The 8,310-nt window shown below is 39.7% G+C and overlaps 1 pseudogene; it reads left to right on the top strand.

Moving 5' to 3' along the window:
• Positions 1 to 6,304: 6,304 nt before the first annotated feature.
• LOC138089357 (craniofacial development protein 2-like) lies at positions 6,305 to 7,218 on the top strand (annotated as a pseudogene).
• The last annotated feature ends 1,092 nt before the right edge of the window (positions 7,219 to 8,310 follow it).

Genomic DNA, 8,310 nt, shown 5'->3' with positions numbered 1-8,310 from the left:
CTCTCTGCTCCATGGTTTCCATCATGATGGATACATACTAGTTGCTTCTCCTCCAGGAATCTTGTCTAGAGAAGCCAGGCTACTTCTCAGCTCTGCATTTGCATCTGGGAAATCCACCTCGCTCCCTTGTCTACCGTAGACAACTCTGACATTTGCTACTTCATCGTCTCATTTCCTGATCTCTTTTCTTAGGCAGGATAGAATAAATTACTGGTTTATTACAAAGGATATCAAAGGAAATGAATGAACAACTAGATAAAGAGTTACATAAGATAAAGTCTGGAAAGGTATCAAGCACAGGAGCCTCTGTCCCCATGAGTTTCGGATGCACCACCCTCCCAGCAAGTGACGACACCCTCCTCACTAACCTGCAATGCAGAGTCTTCCATATGACGACTTTGATACGGCTCTTGCACTAACTGTATCCTGCTACAAGAGGCCACAGATTTATCCTTGAATTTTTATTGAAGATGTGTAAGTGCCTCCAAGTTTAGCTATGTAATGATTTATAATGAACACAACAATGAACCAGTTGGATGTTGGAGAATATGTAAGAAAACTATCCTAGATGTCATACATATGTATGTGATGAGTACTTAAGCATCATAGAAATTCTCTGGATTTAGAAAATTTATTTATTCCTAGAGTTGGAAAAGTGCTAAAACAAAACAAAACAAAAAAAAGAATGTATAAAGAGAAACCAAGTCCCCCTAAAACCAAGTTGCCCTGCTGAGTTTAGATAAACTTCCCTAGTCAATATTTTATTCCCTTTCTTGTCCCATCCTTGTCACCCCCAGGATTGAGGAATATCAAGAAAAGGGGGACCCTACCAGGTACAAAAATCCATCTTTGTCTCAGTTCCTTGTCTATAGAAAAGGGCTTTAGCCTCCCAGGCATTCCCTGAGCTCCAAAACGCAAACTGAAACAGTCACTAATTAGAGAAGTGATGGAATTGCAGAAACAAAGAAAAAGCAGTGAAGCAAGTTAGTCTGAATAGTTCAGTGAGAATAGAGTCCCAGTCCCTCCTCAGGGGATTTATCTGGCAATCTGACTCACAGCTTTGAGTTGTTCCTGCAGAGCAGGTGGAAAACAGTGAAGATAAGCTGATCACAAGCAGTAGACCCCAGACTGGTTGAAACCAGAGGCTTAATGATTAAGATCCCAAAATATTACCCTGTTGCTTCACCATCAAACAATCAGAAGGTCCATGGCCTGCAACCGTCAGCTCACCCCAAATGTTGCTTTTAAAATCCCTCCCCTGAAAGCCACCAGGGAGTTTGAATCTTTTGAGCATGAGGTGCCCGTTTTTCCTGCTCAATGCCCTGTAGATAAAAGTTGTAGTTTTCTTCGCCAAGTGGTGTCTATAGTTTGATTTTGCTGCATGATGGGGGAGTGGACTCCTGTTCTGTTCAGTAACAAAAGTAATTTACAAAATTTCCAACCATGTTATTTTACCACAATGTCTGGCATATAATGTTGACATCCTCTATCTCTATCCAAAGTTTTCAATACAGTCTCAGTTTCTTTATATGTCTTAAGGGAAGGCAACTTCAGTTTCTCATGATAACCAGTGGAGAAATCTGATTTACTTTTAAGGAACTATTTTTCCAGCCAGGTTGGCTGGCATTCATCTACACACTAATGAAACATAAAAGTTCAGTTCTCAGCATTTCACTACCCCAAGTTGACATTTGAAACGACTTTAAAGGCAAAGGCTATCATATTTGAATCTGAAGAAAACTGAAACAGGTGTGAAAAGGCTAAGACCTCAGAGCCTCTTTTCTTAAGAAAATTAGCATTATTCCTAACGTTCACTCTGCAAAGAATGAATGGCAGAGGACTGTTGTGAAATGAAATCTGTACATCAGATGCTATCAAGAGCTTTGAAGCCTTCCTAGATAAGCCAAATTTGAATGAGATAAGTGGAAGAATCCAAATATCTGTTATTACATCTGGATTATCACAGGTTTTCTAAATTTCAACCAAAGTCAGAAAAAACAGGAAATATTACCAGTAAAGGATGTGACTATTTTTGCCAGGTAAAACTGATTAAATTCTTTCCCAGAGGAAAGACTGATATTGAGAGAAAGCTAACACTTTGAAGCAAGTAACATAAATAACCAATTTATTCAAGTAGCACTCTTCATTGGAAACTCTATTTGGTCTGTTTGCCCCAGTGCACATGTGTGGGTGCATTCATGCATGGGCCCCTGAAAGCCAAACCATACCGCACAGCAAAGCAGAGAAGTCATTCCAGAAGGCAGGCAGCCATGGGAAGTGCACCCAGAGGAGAGAAACCCATTGTTTCTCTCAATCCAGCTGCTACTCCCTTCCCAAAACCAAACACAACACTCACTCAGTGGCTGCTGAACTCCCTTTTAAATAGCAGCATAGGTACCTCAATCTCAGCTAAATCTAATTTTATGCTCATTTCACTTTGTTGAAGAATTTTTTCCTTCTATGCTGCATTTTTTTCTTAAACAATCACCAAATTGGCAAATTCTGACCAGCTTGTCAGAAAGGAAAGGAATTTATATTTCATATGAAATTAATCTAATCTTCAGACTATTTACAAGAAGACCAAGCCAGGCTAGTTTACAAATGAGCAATACCTGAAGGCAAGAAATTTTAATCTCATTACAATATGACCTTCCAAAGCCTAGGACACAATTATTTAATTCTCTTTGTTAACTCATCATGTTTAAAGTTTACTGTGTCTTATGGTTTTCAGGGGGAAAAAAAGAAGCTCAAAATCACCTTATTCCAATAAAAGAGGAAGCGGGAGGTAAACCAATAATAACCTTTAATACTGTGATGAAAATAGCCTTCATAAAACAAGGATAAACAACATTGCCGTCTAATTTACCTCTGCATAAAATGAAAGCTAGAATTCAATGTGCAATAAAATATTAGTATCTTTACTGCCAGCATAATCTTAACTAATCATTCCTTATGTTATTTCTGTAGTTACAGAAAGTCATCTGCATGAAATGTGACTGAATGAGGCTAGCCCAACAACGGAAACGACACTACTGTGGTTTTCCTCTCTTTCTGATTAAAAAATGTTTTGTTTTTTTTTTTTCTCATTAATGTTCTCATGCATTCCTAAACTAGTCCCAAACAGGATCACCCTCTATCCTTTCCATGTCACCAACCCAAACAGTTACTTATTAACAATCCACTTTTTTTGTGATACAAAACACATTCTTCAGGGGCACTGTAATTATCCAAAATGAGCTTTAGTACTGCAAATTACTTCAGCACCCCTATGATTTATCTGTAGTAAACACACTTTATAATATTTATATTCCCATTAAAACTGCTACCAATAATGAATTGACAGCACGGAAACATTTATATGATACAATGTGGACAAATACCGGATGCCCCAATAATAGTTATATTCCTTGCTCTTCCTATCATGTTTGGAAAAACCAAACCTTGGCATTTTGCCGTGTTTATGAAAATACTTCTGAAAATGGTTCAGCACACTGCACTTCACATTTGCAACCATTTCCTTTAAAAAGATGGCATTCGTCTGTACTTATGAGGTCTGGGTTATTGCATTTTCACATTATGCATCATTACTCCGAGTAGGTGTCTTATCAGCAGCTCCAGTTGCTGTAGAGAAGATTGGAATTAAACACTGGAAGCTTTTTATTTATTTTACATGCTTTATTCCTACAAGATTTTCTGCATATAAGCTTCTTTGTTCAGCTGAGAATTGGCTACATTGCCAAGGCATTGTAAAATTTACATCTTGCTTTTTCTCCTATATTCTTTCCAAAATTGGATTGAAAACAAAGTATAGTTTTTAATTAAAGCTCTGACCAACAATAGACATTTTTTCCCCTAAGCAGTGGCATTTCTGATCATAGGGGGCATTTTATAAAAGCCTAATAGGAGATGCTCACAACTTAAATGTAATCAGCCTTCAAGCAGTTTAGGTGTCAGCGAAAACCTATGGTATTCCTGACAATATTCATTTAAAGATAGCCATCATCAAAGTTTATCTAACTGAGATCAATGAGGCCATGAAGAAATCTGAAGGAAATTTATCTTTTCCTTTTAACACCATGTAATTCAGAGTGATTTTCCTGCTGATTTTAACAGAGAGAAGCTGAAAAAGAAAAGTTTCAGCTCTTTTTCAAGCATTTTCAGAATAGACTTTTGATTACCACTTTATTACTTATTTCAAACTAGGATGACCTATTTTGTCTTGATGTGGAGTCCAAAAGTCATCTTTTGGGCCTCCAAAAAGTCTTAATGGCCTAAATGTCTCCATTCAGGCCAATAGCCTGGTCATTTGAGCACAGATTTCAGAAAGCCAAAGATCATAGTAGACGTTGTTATCCGATTTGAAGCTAAGCTAGTTAAGAAAGAAGGAGGTCCATTTTCCCTTTTGTAAAATAAAATAAGTAAACACTTCTGTAAAATGGGAAAAACCTATACTTCTCTTTGAAACTATCTGGCCTTTGACCTGCCTGGGCCGTCTGCCTTCTGCATCCAACATTTAGACGTTAAAATTCCTCAGGACTGAGTCCTAGCTCTTTTCTCTCATCCTCCTTTCCCCTGGAGTGATTTCATCCATTTTCAGAGCTTTAAAAACCCTTAATGCTGATGACACCTAAGTTTTTAAGTTCAGCCCATGGCGCCACTGAAATCCAGGTGTCTGTGTCCACATGATCACTTGACACCTTGACCTTAACATTTCACAAACGTCCTAAGCTTAACCCATCCAAAACTGAAATACCAAATTTCTCATTTACTGTACCTTTTCCTTGTAATCTGACTCAGTTAATCAATACTATCACATTTTACTTCAGTGCCCTAGGAAAAAAGTTAATAAAATAGGATGTATTAACATTAATAAATTCTGTCCAGTCTAACTGCAAAGTACATTTAAAATCGGTACAATTATCTTTTATTTCTATTCCCACCAACTTGTTCAAACACATCACTGCTCATATGACACTTTCAAGTCCATCTTCTACCAGTTCCTACTCTGCTCAATAGCAAAAATAATCTTTTACAAAATATAATGAACTTAACTGATTCCAAAACATTACAACTAAAAGCCAAACTCATTGCCAAGACCTATGGACTCCTTCTTGATCCCCTATCTTATCAAATTTCACTTTCTTCTTTGCTCAATACATTTAACCACACAAGCTTTCTGTCTCTCCCAAAGCAAATAGCCATCCAACAAATACACTGAGGCTAAACTCTATCTTCTATCCAGAATACTGTAATTTATCTTCCACTTTTAGGGACTAGGGCTTCCCAGGTGGTGCTAGTGGTAAAGAACCTGTCTGCCAATGCAAGGGACATATGAGAGAAGGGTTCTATCCCTTGGTGCCGAAGATCCCCTGGATGAGGGCCTGGCAACCCACTCCAGTATTCCTGCCTATAGAATCCCATGGACAGAGGAGCCTGGGAGTACAGTCCATAGGGCTGGACAAAGTCAGACACGACTGAAGGGACTTAGCATGGACACACTTAGAGACTATGGTTCCTCTGAGCTCCTCAACCTGAATTCAGATCCCTCTCACTTGATTCTTTCTCACAGTTTATTTTATCTTTTATACCAGTTATGACAACTACAGTGCTTACATTTATTGTCTTGATTTTTTCATTTATTATTTTAAAGTTTCCCGGATTTATTATCCATTGCTCTATCCCAGAAGCTGGGAGGACCCCATATTCGAAGGGCAACAGCCAAGAGGAGTTACCCCACGTCCGAGGTCAGGGGCAGCAGCTGAGAGTGCCAGGCTGCAACGGTGCAGGAACAGCCGAGAGGAGCTACCCCTCGTCCGAGGTCAGGGGTGGTGGCTGGGAGGAGCAACCCCATGTCCAAGGAGCAGTGGCTGCACAGGCGCAGGAGGGTCTAGGGGAGCTATCCCACGTTGCAGGTCAGGAAGGGCGGCAGTGAGGAGATACCCTTCATCCAAGGTAAGGAGCAGCGGCTGTGCTTCGCTGGAGCAGCCATGAAGAGATACCCCACACTTAAGGTAAGAGAAAACCAAGTAAGATGGTAGGTGTTGCAAGCGGGTATCAGAGGGCAGACACACTGAAACCATAATCACAGAAAACTAGTCAATCTAATCACACTAAGACCACAGCCTTGTCTAACTCAATGAAACTAAGCCATGCCCACAGGGCAACCCAAGACGGGTGGATCATGGTGGAGAGGTCTGACAGAATGTGGTCCACTGGAGAAGGGAATGGCAAACCACTTCAGTATTCTTGCCTTGAGAACCCCATGAACAGTATGAAAAGGCAAAATGATAGGATACTGAAAGATAAACTCCCCAGGTCAGTAGGTGCCCAACATGCTACTGGAGATCAGTGGAAAAATAACTCCAGAAAGAATGAAGGGATAGAGCCAAAGCAAAATCAATACCCAGCTCTGGATGTGACTGGTGATAGAAGCAAGGTCCGATGCTGTAAAGAACAATATTGCATAGGAATCTTGAATGTCAGGTCCATGAATCAAGGCAAATTGGAAGTGGTCAAATGAGAGATGGCAAGAGTAAATGTCGACATTCTAGGAATCAGCGAACTAAAATGGACTGGAATGGGTGAATTTAACTCAGATGACCATTATATCTACTACTGCGGACAGGAATCCCTCAGAAGAAATGGAGTAGCCATCATGGTCAACAAAAGAGTCTGAAATGCAGTACTTGGATGCAATCTCAAAATGACAGAATGATCTCTGTTCGTTTCCAAGGCAAACCATTCAATATCACAGTAATCCAAGTCTATGCCCCAATCAGTAATCCTGAACAAGCTGAAGTTGAACGGTTCTATGAAGACCTACAAGACCTTTTTTTAGAAATAACACACAAAAAAGATGTCCTTTTCATTATAGGGGACTGGAATGCAAAAGTAGGAAATCAAGAAAAACTTGGAGTAACAGGCAAATTTGGCCTTGGAATGCAGAATGAAGCTGGGCAAAGACTAATAGAGTTATGGCAAGAAAATGCACTGGTCATAGCAAACACCCTCTTGCAACAAAACAAGAGAAGACTCTACACATCGACATCACCAGATGGTCAACACCGAAATCAGATTGATTATATTCTGTGCAGCCAAAGATGGAGATCTATACAGTCAACAAAAACAAGACCAGGAGCTGACAGTGGCTCACACCATGAACTCCTTATTGCCAAATTCAGACTCAAATTGAAGAAAGTAGGGAAAACCGCTAGACCATTCAGGTATGACCTAAATCAAATTCCTTATGACTCTACAGTGGAAGTGAGAAATAGATTTAAGGGCCTAGATCTGATACATAGAGTGCCTGATGAACTATGGAATGAGGTTCTTGATATTGTACAGGAATCAGGGATCAAGACCATTCCCATGGAAAAGACATGCAAAAAAGAAAAATGGCTGTCTGGGGATGCCTTACAAATAACTGTGTAAAGAAGAGAGGCAAAAAGGAAAGGAGAAAAGGAAAGATATAAGCATCTGAATGCAGAGTTCCAGAGAATAGCAAGAAGAGATAAGAAAGCCTTCTTCAGTGATCAATGCAAAGAAACAGAGGAAAAGAACAGAATGGGAAAGACTAGAGATCTCTTCAAGAAAATTAGAGACACCAAGGGAATATTTCATGCAAAGGTGGGCTCGATAAAGGACAGAAATGGTCTGGACGTAACAGAAGCAGAAGATATTAAGAAGAGGTGGCAAGAATACACAGAACAACTGTACAAAAAAGATCTTCACGACCCAGATAATCACGATGGTGTGATCACTCATCTATTGCCAGACATCCTGGAAGGTGAAGTCAAGTGGGCCTTAGAAAGCATCACTATGAACAAAGCTAGTGGAGGTGATGGAATTCCAGTGGAGCTATTTCAAATCCTGAAAGATGATGCTGTGAAAGTGCTGCACTCAATATGCCGACAAATTTGGAATGCTCTGCAGTGGCCACAGGACTGGAAAAAGTCAGTTTTCATTCCAATCCCAAAGAAAGGCAATGACAAAGAATGCTCAAACCATCACACAATTGCACTCATCTCACATGCTAGTAAAGTAATGCTCAGAATTCTCCAAGCCAGGCTTTAGCAATATGTGAACCATGAACTTCCTGATGTTCAAGCTGATTTTAGAAAAGGCAGAAGAACCAGAGATCAAATTGCCAACATCTGCTGGATCATGGAAAAAGCAAGAGAGTTCCAGAAAAACATCTATTTCTGCTTTATTGACTATGCTAAAGCCTTTGACTGTGTGGATTACAATAAACTGGAAAATTCTGAAAGTGATGGGAATACCACACCACCTAACCTGCCTCTTGAGAAATCT

This window comes from Capricornis sumatraensis, chromosome 12 (assembly GCF_032405125.1).
Source record: "Capricornis sumatraensis isolate serow.1 chromosome 12, serow.2, whole genome shotgun sequence".
Lineage (NCBI taxonomy): Eukaryota > Metazoa > Chordata > Mammalia > Artiodactyla > Bovidae > Capricornis > Capricornis sumatraensis.
The sequence above is the reverse complement of the archived record's forward strand: the minus strand, read 5'-3'. Positions and strand labels throughout refer to the sequence as shown.